The 15,568-nt window shown below is 43.6% G+C and overlaps 1 pseudogene across 1 annotated transcript; it reads left to right on the top strand.

The window, feature by feature from the left end:
• Nucleotides 1-9,843: 9,843 nt before the first annotated feature.
• Nucleotides 9,844-11,494, top strand: LOC146385439 (uncharacterized; annotated as a pseudogene). The gene is made up of 2 exons (XR_014800377.1): nt 9,844-9,973; nt 10,125-11,494. The product of XR_014800377.1 is annotated as an uncharacterized LOC146385439 (transcript).
• The last annotated feature ends 4,074 nt before the right edge of the window (nt 11,495-15,568 follow it).

Below are 15,568 nucleotides of genomic sequence, written 5' to 3'. Positions count from 1 at the left end.
ACTGGATTCAGGCCAACCAACAGCAGGGGAGCTGAGGGAGGTGAGAATAGAGCTAACGAGTTGAATCTGTTTTTCAATAGATTCGACACCACAGTGTCTGCTCCCACCCCCACAACCTCACCTGTAGTCAGCCTGGAATCCAGAGCCACACCACTGTGCCAGCCTCTCTCTTCACATGGCGCTGTTGCCTCCTGTGAGATTCCTGACACCCGTCCCCCACCCATCACCTTCACTCAATACCAGGTTGAGATGCAAATGAGGAGACTTCACTCAGGCAAGTCTGCTGGACCAGACGGAGTGAGTCCCCTCGTCCTCAAGACCTGTGCCCCCCAGCTGTGTGGAGTCTTTCATAAACTGTTTATGCTGAGTCTGAGTCTGCAGAGGGTCCCAGTGATGTGGAAGACATCATGCCTCGTCCCTGTACCAAAGACGCCACGTTCCAGTGGCCCCCAGGATTACAGGCCCATGGCACTGACCTCCCACATCATGAAGACCCTGGAAAGGCTCATCCTGGACCAGCTGCGACCCATAGTAAGACCACACCTGGATCCCCTTCAGTTCGCTTATCAGCCTCGTCTTGGAACTGAGGACGCCATCATCTACCTGCTCAATCGTGTCTACACCCACCTGGACCAGCCGGCGAGCACTGTGAGGGTCATGTTTTTTGACTTTTCTAGTGCTTTCAATACCATCAGGCCGACCTTCCTGGGTGATAAGTTAGCAGCGATGCAGGTGGATGCTTCTCTGGTGTCCTGGATTGTTGATTACCTGACAGGAAGACCACAATATGTACGTCTCCCACAGTGTGTGTCTGACAAGGTGATCAGCAACACAGGGGCACCACAGGGGACTGTCCTCTCCCCCTTCCTCTTCACCCTCTACACCACAGACTTCAGCCACTGCACAGAGACCTGCCATCTTCAGAAGTTTTCTGATGACTCTGCGGTGGTTGGATGCATCAGCAGGGATGATGAGACAGAGTACCGGGCTGTGGTCGACTCCTTTGTCACGTGGTGTGAGCAGAATCATCTGCAGCTCAACGTGGCAAAGACCAAGGAACTGATCGTGGACTTCAGGAAGACCAGGAAACACTTGACCCCTGTTTCAATCCAGGGGGTCAGTGTTGACATTGTGGAGGACTATAAATACCTTGGAGTACACATTGACAATAAACTGGACTGGGCTAAAAACACCACAGCACTTTACAGGAAGGGCCAGCGTCTCTATTTTTTGAGGCGACTGAGGTCCTTCAACATCTGCCAGAAAATGCTCAGGATTTTCTATGAGTCTGTTGTGGCCAGTGCGATCCTCTATGCTGTTGTATGCTGGGGGAGCAGGCTGAGGGTCGCAGATGCCAACAGACTTAATAAACTAATCCGTAAGGCCAGTAATGTTGTGGGGATGGAGCTGGACTCCCTCAAGGTGGTGTCGGAGAGGCGGATGCTGTCCAAGATAAAGACAATGTTGGATAACACCTCCCACCCACTCCATGACATGCTGGTCAGTCACAGGAGCACGTTCAGTGAGAGACTGAGATTACCGAAAAGCACCACTGAACGACACAGGAAATCTTTCCTGCCTGTGGCCATCTCCCTGTACAACGCATCCACTTAACACACTGGTTACTGCTACAACTACACGTTTCTTTTCCAGCTATTTATTTATGAGTGACTTATGTATGTATATATATGTATATATTGTACTATTCTTAGTTAGCGTATTGTCTGTCTTGTCTTAATGTTGGTTTATAATGGAGCACTGTAACAAAAAATAATTTCCCCCAGGGATTAATAAAGTATTCTGATTCTGATTCTGATAACTTTTTTCCTTTGATAAATGAAATAATAATTTAAAAAATGTATCTTGAATTTACTTAGGTTATCTTTGTGTAATATTTAAATATGAAACATGTAAGTGTGACAAATATCCCAAAAAGACAAAAAGAAAGAAAGACTGAAACTTCATGATGGCAGTAACAGGATACACAATATTTTCCATGTATCTGTGAGACATAAAATTCCACTAAAGTAATCTTTTAGCATTGTGTCGTGCATTATGATGAGAGATTAGAGCACCAGTCTCATGATTTTTCTTCTCTGTCTTTTGCGTGTTCTTCTGATATGTTGTTGGTGTGGACTGTGTGGATTTGCTGTTTAGCTGTAGCATATTTAAATAAAATACACAATATAACAAAACATTATCTGCAGCAAACCTCGATTGTGATAGGAGAGCAGACCATGATGCACAAAACAAAGAATAATACAGTTTGGTGAGTTACCAGTTGTTAGAATTGTAGCCAGTACTTGATTTTGAAGGCTCCAGGGCTCCCCTCTGTGGCAACTGAAAGTACTGCAGGTCAGCAACGAACAGTGGCCACAAACTTGACTTTTCGTTTCATATCATTACTTGTTGTAGCTAGGATTAAATAATATCACAGCAAAACCTTTCAATTGCAATGATAACCACAGACATTAGTGTGGAGGTCACAGCATTAATGTGCAGTTCTTACGCTCATGTTAACAGTAGCTCACATGCTTAATTTAGAAAAACAAACAAACACTGAGCTGAATAAAACCATAATAATTCAAGAATCCGGAAAGATCCACCTTTAAGTTTCTGTGTCTTCTCTTTTTGTCATTACAGAGCTGTTGAATCAAAGAAGCTTATATGTAAGATCATTTTCTTTTAGGCCAGTTTTACCTCTTTCACATTTTTGGCATCGTTTTACTTATCGTGCAATGTTTTTTTTCTGTCAATGGAAACTTAAAGTTTCCATTAGGCATCTGCTTACTCTAATGCCACTGATGCATGCGTTTACCTACTGTTTTCTCTGCACTGTGGATTATGCTTTAATGCTTTTATCCTCTCCCTCCCTGCACTTTTCTGCAGTATCAGTGGCGCCAGCAATGTGTGGTCCAGAGTTGTGGTGGTTACTGGATCTGCTCAGTGTTTATTGTCTGTTGTTTTTACAGTGCTAGGTTTTCCTCACTCTGCAGTCTGTTGAGGTAAATTGCTGCCAGAGGTTTTTTTCTTTCTTTTTGCTAAGTGCTTCCTAAATGGGAAATGTTGGGTTGTCTATGTGAAACTGTAAGGTCTCTGTTGAAGTCAAATAATCAAAATGTATGGCACTTCAGAATGTTTTTAACCCAAACTGACCAGATGTTATTTATAATATAAGAGAATATAAAATGAATTTCACTTCAGTGCTTAATGTGATGTGTTCATCTTTTCAATTCTCACTAGAAAGGCACAAAGGAAACACTAAGATATACAAAGCAGCTCAGCTACTGAGAGCCTTGGTCTGACTGTGGCCACATTAAAGCAGCGGTCCCCAACCTTTTTTGCGCCACGGACCGGTTTATGTCCAACAATATTTTCACGCACCAGCTTTTACGGTATTGCGGATAAATACAACAAAATAAAACCAGTACCAGTACCAAAAAAAGAAGATTTATTCTAGCGCTGTCAGTGTTAATCTCGTTAAAATGATGTTAACGCCATAACCACATTAACGCTGCAAATCTCCGTTAGCGAGTTAGCGCAGATCGCCCCGTGCGTGGGGCTGCACGGTGCTAACGCATTGAGCCATGCAGCCCCACGCACGGGGATAGAATAGAAGAATAGAATAATCCTTTAATTGTCCCACAAGGGGAAATTTGGATGGAACAGCAGCAAGAAAGACACATATACAAACAAACAGTACACAAGACACAGAATAGAAACATACACAACTTTTACATATTTACATCAAGGACAATGGTTACCAAAAACACAGTAGTGTACCGTTATTAAATTAAATAAAATTAAATACAGATAAGAGGCAAACCCAGGTTATAGTGTGTATCGGTTGATAAAATAGTGCAAGTTACAGCGCTGATGTAAACCTCTATGTTTGTTGGGAGCAGTTTTGATTGTACAGTCTGACAGCTGCAGGGAGGAAGGACCTGCGGAAACACTCCTTCATGCATCTAGGATGCAGCAGTCTGTCACTGAAGGAGCTCTGCAGTTCAGCAACATTTACATGCAGGGGGTGGGAGACTCTGTCCATCAGAGATGTTATTTTGGCCAGAGTCCTTCTGTCTCCTACCACCTGCACTGGGTCCAGGGTGCATCCCAGAACAGAGCTGACCTTCCTAATGAGTTTATCCAACCTCTTCCTCTCAGCTGCTGATAAACTGCTGCTCCAACATACAACACTGTAAAAAATGACAGATGCCACCACAGAGTCATAAAAGGTCTTTAAAAGCGCTCCCTAGACTCCAAATGACCTCAGCCGCCTCAGTCTGCTCTGACCCTTCCTGTAAAGAGCATCAGTGTTGTGGCTCCAGTCTAGCTTATTATTCAGGTGAACACCCAGGTACCTATACGAGTCCACTATCTCAATGTCCAATGTCCAGATTTGCCGCATTAATGTGGTTATGGCGTTAACATCATTTTAACGAGATTAACACTGACAGCACTAATTTATTCACAACACATGGGAAAAGAACCATGGAAACCGAGCTAATGATAAAAACAATTAAAAACATAATGATTAAAAACTGATAAAAACCCTGAAAACAATAAATTTCACACCCGAACTCTGATGGACCGGCACCGGCCTGTGGTCTGGGGGTTGGGGACCGCTGCATTAAAGGACAGGATTAAAATGACCCACTGAGCCTTCCTAACAATAACTCCCAGCGGCTACTCTGTATCATAAAAACAGAATTCTCTCCAACTGACAAAGTATTTCCTCCATGTATAAAAAATGTAACCTGTAAGACTGGACTAACATCCACATCTACCTGATCCAGCAGAGAAAACTCATAATTCTTCTTGGCACAGAGTCAACAAGGTGATGGAATCATTCCTCTGATATTTTGGTCCACGTTGACATGATAGCGTCACAGATTTGTTGGCTGCACATCCATTATTTGACTCTCCCATGCTGCCACATCCCTGCAATGCCCTGTTGGAGTGAGATCTGCTGACTATGAACGTTATTTGAGTACACGATTTGAGCTTTGTGACATGATGTGTTATCCTGCTTTAAACAGCTATCAGAAGATGATTACCCTGTGGTCATAAAGGGATGCTCATGGTCAGCAACAATACTCAGGTAGGCTGTTGTGCTTAAAGACTCAAAAACAGCTTCCTGACCAGATAACTGACATGGAGAAAAATCACCCAGGTTCCCTCATCATTATTCTAGAGGACCTTAACAGTGCAAACCTTCCAAAATGCAGACAGAACATTAAGTTAATCAGAACTGAACTTGTAATTTGGCATACTTGGGCCGACACAATTACTGTACTGTACTGTGCAGCTCTTGGACTCTCGGATCACTTTCTGCTTCACATCATACCTACCTACAGACAGAAATAAAACATTTCTAAGCTTAAAGTTAAAACTGTCAGGAAGTGGACCAAGGAGTCGAAGAAGGATTTACAAGCCTGCTTCGAGTACACAGAGTGGAAAGTTTTTGAAGTTGCAACCACTGACATAAATGAACTCACTGACACCGTGACATTATACATCTGTTTTTGTGAGGACTTGTGTGTGTGTAAACTGAGACCTTTTGCGCATACAATAATAACAAACCATGGTTTAGTCCAAATCTGGGGAAGCAGTGCCAGACCAAGGAGGAGGCCTACAGCAGCGGGAACCGGGCCCTGTACAAGCAGGCCACAAACAAGCTGAGCAAGGAGATCAGGGTCGCTAAGAGGAGTTACAATGAGAAGTTAAAAAAAAAATACTTCTCAGCCAATGACCCTGCTTCAGTTTGAAGAGACCTGCAGCACATTCTAGTAACAGGAGTCCATCCCCCCTCTGTGAAGAGGATCCTCAATTGACTGACGACCTTAACACCTTCTACTGCAGATGTGAAAGACAACTATTCACACCTCCCTTATGCTCACCCTCACATCCACACAAAAAGAACCAGCAGCCCTCACTCCCTCCCCTCTGACCCCCTGCCTACATTACAGTTTTTCTCAAATGTTAAAACACAAAAGCCAATCCTGTAACCCAAATGACCAGTAGTCTAAACACATTTACTAAATGTAGCCACCATATTCCAGTACCATAAACACATGTCACATGAAGACACAATTCACAAAACACAACCCTCTGTACTCATAAATCTAAACACATTTTTCCTTGCTAAAACACATGTTGCAAAACAACTCTGCTCATATTCTCAAATGAAAGCCCATGTGATGCAAAATGCTTGCCACAGTCACCAATCTTTGAACACAGGGAACACACCTGGCGTCAGTCACTACACACAACGACTCAAAATTGAAGACACCTGTTGCTAATGATGTGACCCCACCTATAAAAGCATAGTTTGGTGACGATGCCAAACAATCACAATGGATGAAGGCATTCGAGCGTGCGGAAGGAGAAGAGCTGCAGGCCGAAGAGGGGTTGAGATCAGAGGAGGAAGAGGTGAAGGCCTAAGAAGAAGAAGAGGAGTTCGGAGTAGAGGAGGAAGAGAAGGAGGCCAACAAGAGAGAGGAGAAGGTCCAGGTGGGAGAAGAAGACAACCTCGCACCATCATAACAGATGATATGCGAGCAACAGTAATTGATCATGTCATTGGCCATGGCATGACAATGGTTGAAGCGGGACGAAGAGTACATCCAAACCTGAGTAGGTTCACCGTGGCCACCATTATCAAGGCATTTAGACAACACAACAGGTATAGTACGCTATTGCTTTCTTTGTCACACTACAGTTTTACAGGCCTGTGAAAGTGGTCTGTTACTTTACATGTAGTTTTACATATAAATCAGTCAATTGACAACACATGTTTCTTTCTTTAGAGCTGAAAGGATGCCACATAGAGGTGGGAGGGTTGCCATATTCACAGCAGCACAAGAAACCCTCATTGCAGATATGGTCCGTGAGAACAACTGCATTAGACTCCGAGAGATCAGAGACAAAGTCATTGCAGATAATGTAAACTTTGAGAACGTTGATGCTGTCAGCGTGTCCACAATAGACCGAGTTCTCCGGCGCCAACAGATGAGGATGAAACAGGTCTACAGGGTTCCCTTTGAGCGCAACTCTGCGCGACACAGAACAACGTTACGAGTATGTGCAAGTACGTATACATCCATGTCCACAGTACAGTTAGTGGACATACTGTGTTGCTTAGTGGCCTACATTACTTCTGGACAATACTGTGCTACCTGATTGACCGTTCTGAACACTTTAACCCTAACCCTCTGAACACCTGTACGCTTTTCCATGTTCACAGAGGATAATGCAGTTGGACGCGATGGCCAGACCCCATGAGTACCTCTTCCTGGATGAGGCTGGCTTCAACCTCCAGAAACGAAGGCGAAGAGGCCGTAACATCATTGGCCAAAGAGCCATCACTGAGGTTCCTGGCCAACGGGGGGGTAATATTACTCTTTGTGCAGCTATGGGTACGGAGGGGCTTGTCCACCGGCATGCTGTCCTTGGGTCTTACAACACCCAACGTCTCCTCACCTTCCTAGAGGAGCTAAAAGACATCCTCCTGGACCGTCAACAACACCATCCTAGGCTAGCACATCACATGTATGTGATCATTTGGGACAACGTCCGCTTCCACAAAACACACCAAATCAGAGAGTGGTTCACCACCAACAGTGACCACTTTTTAAACGTCTGTCTGCCACCCTACTCCCCTTTCCTGAACCCTATAGAGGAGTTCTTCTCATCATGGAGATGGAAGGTGTATGACAGACAGCCATACACAAGAGAGAACCTCGTACGGGCAATGGAGCTGGCCTGTGCTGACATCCCAGTGGAGGCCTTCCAGGGATGGATTCGCCATTCCAGGGCGTTTTTCCCGCGGTGCCTAGCAAGGGACAATATAGCCTGTGATGTGGATGAGGTGATGTGGCCCAATGCAACTCGGCAACATGATGCCGCACAGTGACTGTGTGTAATACTGTAAAAAGACCGTGTAGACAATAAAAAAGACTTCACACCCTGATCATGTTTCCGAGAGTACTGTTGTGTGCGATAGATTCTGTTTTTGCATTGAGTTGTGTTACAGTAGTGTACGTACATGCAGGATGTTTTTATAGATTTATAGTCTTCATGTGAAACTCACAAATCTAAATGCCTAATCCTCTGCAGGGTTCTATGACGATCCGTTACTGTACAGTTTATAAAAATATGCATTAGCAGTTATGAACCAAAGAACCTTCTCACAAATTGAGCATTGTGTTTTCAATTGTTTTGCTGTAGTGTGTAATGCTGTGTATAGTGTTTACAGTTTTGACAGCTTCGAGCTGCTCTCTTGGTGTGGGAGTTTGAGTTTTGCAGTGGGAAGGTGTGGTTGTGTTTATGTAGCTTTAGAGAAGGGTGTTGTGTTTGGACATTGGGGGACCTGGTGGTAACGTTTGTGACATGTGTTTTAGCATTTGAGAAAAACTGTAAAGATCTGTGAAGAGGATGTTTGTCTGCTCTGTCAGAGACGGAACACCAGGAAGGCTCCAGGACAGTTTGCCCCCCTTGTATCTGAGACTCTGTGCTGACCTATTGCCCCCCCCCCCCCTCATCATCAAAACCCTGGTCTTTAACAGATCTCCACCATCATCCTGCCGCCATGATGTCTGTGGTCATTAAGTCTTTTGAAAGACTAGTGTTAACCATACTTACCAACCTCAGAATTAGTGAGACATTCAAAAGGGCTGTTGGGGGGGGGGTAAATACATTTCAGTGTTTATTTATCGCATAAAATACGTTAAATGTCACCGTTGTAAACAACGTCCCGAGGGATTAATAAAGTTAAATTAATTTAATCTAATTGAATAACTTTAATCTCAGCCAAACAGAGTTACTCACGAACAAATAAAACACTGAAAAAGCCAAACAATAACATTTTTAAGTTGTCAAAGTGACTTATATATCATGTTTAACCCGAGTAGCGAAAGACCGCGGGGGTTTGAAAACGATGTGTCGGGAGTTTGGTGTTCTCGCCGGCTCAGATATTTGAAGTTTACACAGCTACATTCTCACCTGAAAATATGTTAAAAGTTTATTTTGCGACCCAGAAAGAGTAATAAGAGGAATATTAAAACTAAGTAGCTGCCGCCATTGTTGGAAACTGGAATTGGCAGGGCTGCGCTATGAATTCTGCGATATGGCTTTTCAATTTTGTTGTCCGGGTGGAAAATCGGGAGAAATTCGGGAGAATGGTGGCTCCGGGAGATTATCGGGAGGGGCACTGAAATCGGTAGGGAGGCACGTATAACACTCCTGAAAGACATCAAAGAAATCCTGCTGGAACCCCTGCAGTTTGCCTACTGGCCAAGCAGGTGAGCCAAGGATGCAGTCTTTGGAGGCCTTTGGAGCGTGATGTCACGGGAGGGGGCGTGGCCAGATTTTTTGGTTGAGGCGCCATATTTCTGGGTCAAAAAAGCGCTAGCGAAAGAGGAGCGAAAGCACACGGAGAACATTAGCTATGGTTCGTACTTGCTGTGTAATCGGTTGTAACGTTAGTTCGCGCGACCGGCAAAGGAACAAGCCTGAAAATGGTTTATCTCTTCATTCTTTCCCCACCTGGAAGCAACATAAGGGAGCTCATGTTGCGGATGTAACCAAAAGACGGTGTCTAGCCTGGATAGCAGCTGTGAGAAGACCTGATATCAAGTTCTCTTCCATCTCCAAACATCTGTTGGTGTGCTCCAGACATTTTCAGTCCGGTAAGTTCTAAATATGTACATATCAAGCTTTATAGCCTATTAGTTTTAATGTTGATGCGCTCAGAGGTCAAACGTCCTACCGAGTGAATTCGCAGACATACTTTCTATGTATAGATATGCTAATTATTTTTGCGTAATTGTAGGTAAACCAGCCTATGTAATGGATGAGACAAATCCTGACTGGGTTCCAACGCTGCATATGGGGCACTCCGAAATCCTAACATCTAATTCTGACCGTCACAGACGGCGAAAGCAACGAGAGCAACAAAGAGCGCCAGTCGGAGGTAAAGACCACCACCACCCCCCGATCCTAAAATTAAAAAAGTGCTCTCACTGTCTGGCAATCATCACATAGCGTTTTAATTAATCATGCGCCCTTATTTGGAATACTGCTGAACATTTCCCTTTTGTGTGTGTACTCTTTGTATCTGACAGGCTTTCATAAAGGAGTAGTAGAGTGTGAAGGTGAGGCCTGTACAGCAGTTACGCATGAAGAGCAGCTCAAGTTGGACACGACAGAAGACCAACACCATAATCACCTTGCCAAGGAGGCTGTGGGCCAGAGTTGTGTTGGACAAGTGGAGGCCGAGTTAGCAGCTGCAAATGTAGAAAATCTTGATCTGACAGTAAGACACACAGAGGCTACAAGACAGACGAAGGATTGTGTGTGCTGTGAGCAGAGCAGAAGTAAACCGGCTGTTGGAGGAGAACAGGAAGCTTCAATCACAACTGAAAAAGACAGAGCTGAATGAACATTTTTTAAAGGATGACACGGAAAAAGTAAGATATTACACTGGACTACCTTGTTTTGCAATTTTACTGGCCGTGTTTGACAATGTAAAAGCTTTCCTGCCAGCGTCACAGAAACTGTCGCATTTCCAAATGCTATTACTCACACTCATGCGTCTCAGACTTGATCTTCCTGTCCAGCATCTTTGTGATCTATTCAATGTTTCCCACAAAACTCTGTCTTCTGTCTTTACCGATACCATTGATGTTTTGTATGCCCGCTTAGGAGCCTTGGTGCACTGGCCAGAGAGGCACTGTTTACAAGCCACAATGCCCCCTCAATTTATTGAAATTATTGGAAAACGGGTAGCCATCATTGTAGATTGTTTTGAAATTCGTACAGAAAGACCATCAAATTTAAAGGCACGTGCACAAACATACTCTCAGTATAAGGGTACACACACCATGAAATACCTCGTTGGGATTACACCTCTTGGTGCAATTTTATTCATTTCCAAGGGGTGGGGTGGGAGTGCATCAGACAGACATATCACAGAGAACTGTGGTATTCTTCAAAGGCTGTTACCAGGGGATGTAGTTTTGGCTGACAGAGGCTTTGACATCAGAGATCCTGTGGGAATGATGTGTGCGGAGGTTAAGATCCCTGCATATACAAAGGGCTTCTGTCAACTCGATGCCAGGGACATAGAAGATACGAGAGCTATTGCCCACCTAAGAATTCATGTTGAGCGAGTAATAGGTACTTTGCGCAATAAGTTCAAAATGCTGCATACCACCATGCCAATCCGTCTACTTCTTCCATGTGAGGGTGAAGATGTGACCCTTCTTGATAAAATAGTGAAGGTTTGCTGCGTTTTGGTGAACATGTGTCCCAGTGTGGTGGTAAAACCAGGGACAACTGAAACTTGCTCTTGTTAAAAATTCGTAAATGTGTGCTGTATGTATTGTGATTATTTCTCTTAAGACATAGTAATTTCAAGACAGTTGGTATTGCGTTATGTTATAAAAACGTTGTCATTACATTAATGTATTTGTAAACTGTAACTGACACTTATTCTTCACTGTAACTACTTTGATCGCCTTTGACGTTGTTGTAATAAAAGTAATGAAAGGCAAGAAAAAAAATCTTTTGTTTCTTTATTTACATTTTGTAAAGTGGTATTTTGTTAGTACAAAAGTAGTGAAAGCAAATTGTGAACATGTCTAGGCACATCAGGCATAAAACTAGACCCCAGAAAGAAAGAATTAGATATTCAGAGCTGCACTACGCATAGAGAAAAATTTTCGAAGAAGTTCAGGAAGGCACTTTTTTTTTTTTTTTTTTTTTTTGAAGAACTCCTGTGCTTTCTTCAATCGTGGTTCACAGAAGTCTACATCAGGGAAGATGCTAACCACAGCCATGTCTCTTTGGGTCCATACAATGAGGTCACAGTGCTTGGCGCTGGTCACGAAGATTTGTGTTTGCACTTGACAGTAGTAAGGGTGCGTCCTCTTTAAAAGTGAAGTCCATTTGCAGCTAACTCCAGGCAGAAGTCTTTATCCTGCGCATCCACTGCCTGCTTAATGCTGTCCGTTCTGTATTTAAAAGCACCCTTTCCCACAACATTCACACATAGTGAGTCCATCAGGAGATGCTCCAAGTTCAGGAAAACGTGTGTTCACAATAAAACCGCACAAACGAACCTGCAGATAGTGGTGAAGTGCTGCAATTTTTTCGGTGTGGGCCTTTCATGCGTCCTCCTCATGTTCCAGTCCCCATCTTGTTTGCACAATACACATAGACTTTTCAGGGTAGCACACACGATTAACCACGCTTTGGGCGGGAGTTTCTAAACTTGTGGCAAATACAGCATGCCTCACCAAAGCTGTGATTCTCCCGGCACGCCATCGAAACCAATCAGGGCTCTTGTGCTGAAGTCTTGTGTGTCCTTCAATAGCTTCTGCCTGCTCTCCAGTAACTGTTGCAGCATTTTTATACCTTACACAGTGCAGCTGTAGATCAGAAAGGCCAAGGTCAATCGATCAATCGCATTCAACTAGACTCAAGCTGACTTACCTTTGTTTGAAAAACGACGTACTCACAGTTTGTCTGCTGCTTTTCTACCTCTACGGTAATCACTGCACCTCAGAAGAACCATCTGTGAAACTCCTAAAGTTTGTGGATGACACCACTATCATTGGTCTGATCCAAAATGAGGATAAATCCGTGTATAGTTAGGGAAGCAGATAAACTGGTCCACTGGTGCAGTTAGAACCACCTGAAGTTGAACCCGCTCAAAACTGTGGAGATGACGGTGGACTTTTGAAGAACCCAACAAACCTTCCCACCTTTTGCCATCCTCAACAATACAGTAGTTACTGTGGATCACTTCAGATTCCTAGGATCTACCACTTCACACGATCTAAAGTGGTCCTCACATATAGAATTTGTCTGGAAAAAGTTGCGGCAAGTCAGAAACTTGACCCTGTCATAGGGTCATCTTCTTCACTGCCTTCATCCAGACAGTCCTGTGCAGATCTATCGCTGTCTGGTTCGGCTCAGCCACGAAGCAGGACAGCGCCAGAGTGCAACAGACAATCAGTCTGGAGACAGGATCATCGCTGTGGATTTTCCCTCCAGAAGGACAGAAAACATCTCTGCAGACCCCTCACATAATTTTGATGAGCCCACGTAAATTGTAGCCTCGGTTTCCTGTTCTTAGCGGACAGGTATGGCAGAAGTTGTGGTCTTCTGCTGCTGTAGCCCATCTGCTTATAGGCTCGACAAATGTTGTGTTCAGATACGCTCTTTTGTATACTTTGCTTGTAACAAGTGGATATTTGAGTTATTGTTGCCTTCCAACAATGACACATTGCTGCTGGCCATCTTGCTGTTTTTATTTTTCTAGCTTATGGCAAAACCCTTAACTTCAACCCAGGATCTGACTGAAGGCCTAAGCACTAAATCTTTTAAGGCAGCAAATTATGCTGTCTCAGTAGTATTTGAGTGTGAATTCATAAAGGCTCAGAATGATATGAATCTCGACAACCCCAATAGTTTCTTGATACTTGCAGTTGGATTGGAAGTTAAGATTGTTGACTTTCTTTATGGTGAAAGAATTTAATTGTTCCATTTGAAACCTTGCCTTGCTTACGTGGATAGCAAATAAATGTCAAACATCAATGTACTTCTAAACAAAGAAAAAAGGTAAACAAACTCAAAATGTAATGAAGGGCACGCTACAGTCATCTGTAATCTCTTTGTTGGTTTTAAATATCTACCTGGATGTGAGCTTGTTTACATCGTAATTTTCCACAGTTTTTTCTAAGACATCCACTCACTCCTGTATGGCATAACATGTGGGCAATGACTTTAGGCAAAATTTGCAGAAACACTCATTCAACCCTCAGCCTTCATGGACTGAGAGGACTCAAAGGCCAATTATACCTGCAGGCTGCTTGTCTGGGTGGCGACACCTATCATTTGTAGAAGAATACTTCAGCAAATTCTCACGTCCTCAGTTCTCAAATGGTGATGGGCTGTAGTGACATGATTGTTTGTGAGTGGTAGAACCAATGCAGTAACCGTAAAAAGCCCCTGAGTCAAAGTCTGTAAGTGTGGAGATTGAATCAAGCCTCTGTATGACCTGGAAGAACCAAAGCCATCACTAAGGTCGGACCTAATTAAATGTTTCCATGAAGGCTGGTACCCATCCCAGGTGAAGCCAGTGAATGTGATGTTATAGCCTGTACAGCTCAAAGTTCCAACACTGGCTCGTACAGACCATCGAGAAGACTCCATTAAGCTCCAATTTCAATTTTGTCACTATTCCCTTCAAGGTACTTTTCATGAGCAGTGCTGCGCCACTTCCAGCAACCTTGCTACTTCCATTTTTTTTTCTATTGATGTTCCGTACTGACCAACTGCATGTTCACATTTGCAGTGCACATTGTATCATATCCATCAAAACAGTGGGCCTCAAACCTGGATCTGAGCGAGGAAGGTGGTTCTGTGATGAATGTGCACAACTGTACAATGGGAAAGTGCCACAGTTCAGATCTTTTGTCCCAAATTTTCTCTCTCGGACCTTTTATAATGTTACAATCTAGAGATATTTTCCAGGTCTAGTTTTATCTCTTGATGCAATGCCCTCAAAATTCCACTCATCCACTGAGGACTGTCTGTCTCTTGAAGGCACAGCTTATCACCAGTGATGATCCTCAACATGAAGATTGAGCTTGACACCTATTTTGCTCACTGCGCAAATTTGAGGTCCATGAAAAAGTCAAAAATGCAATGATACTAAAGACTTTGACACAGTGATTTAAAAATTTCAGATTTCATCTTCCAAGGCTTATATTGATGCAGCACTCTTGGATCCAGGCATGTCTTGTCACAGCCTAATCTGGTGAACCAGTCTCTCCCTCTGCCAATCACTTCCAGAGGACCACTTAGCTTATCTGTCTTGATTTACCATAGTTGATTTTATCATATTGCAGTGAGCTTAGTCTATTGCACTTCAGATTTTCTGGACTGAGTTCCTCCATCCTTCATCAGAGCAGTGCCCCATGCCCTGTCAGCATTTTCATCTAATCTTACCAGGGAAGTGCACTTCCATATACCATCCCTGAAGCCAGGACTTTTTAGTAGATTAGCAGGACACTAATCAGAAAGTTGGTGGCTTGATCCCTGGCTGCTCAAATCTGCATGCCAACTAGTGAACCCTGATGCATTCATTGGAGTGTGAATGTTACGTAGAAAGCACTTGCGTGCTTGCGCGAATCGATGAATGAGGATTTTAGTATGTAGTGCTTTGAGTGTTCGGAGTAGAAAAGCACTTTATAAGAACGAGACTGCACCTCTTCCACCTAGTCTGTTTATAGATCCTCATCCGAGACATGCCAACGTCAGTCAGAGCTCATGGCCAGCCAATGTACACAGTTTGTCTCAGTCCGAGCTAGTTTCTACTTCCCTTTCTTCCAGACATTGCATTGCCAGTTTCCTGGAGACATGAGACTGTCTTGTTGTTAAGATTCCAAACCAGATCATCTACCAGCCTGGCAATTTTTTTCACCAGAATGGTTCGTTTCAGTTCCTCTTTCCGCTAAGACTAAAATCAAGTGTATTCTTCTTTTGACCAGCTTCCACA

The sequence above is a fragment of the Perissodus microlepis genome, chromosome 6 (genome assembly GCF_051167445.1).
Source record: "Perissodus microlepis isolate ML-2025 ecotype Zambia chromosome 6, ASM5116744v1, whole genome shotgun sequence".
Taxonomy (NCBI): Eukaryota; Metazoa; Chordata; class Actinopteri; order Cichliformes; family Cichlidae; genus Perissodus; species Perissodus microlepis.
Note: the sequence above shows the minus strand (reverse complement) of the source record. Positions and strands in the feature narration are given on the sequence as shown.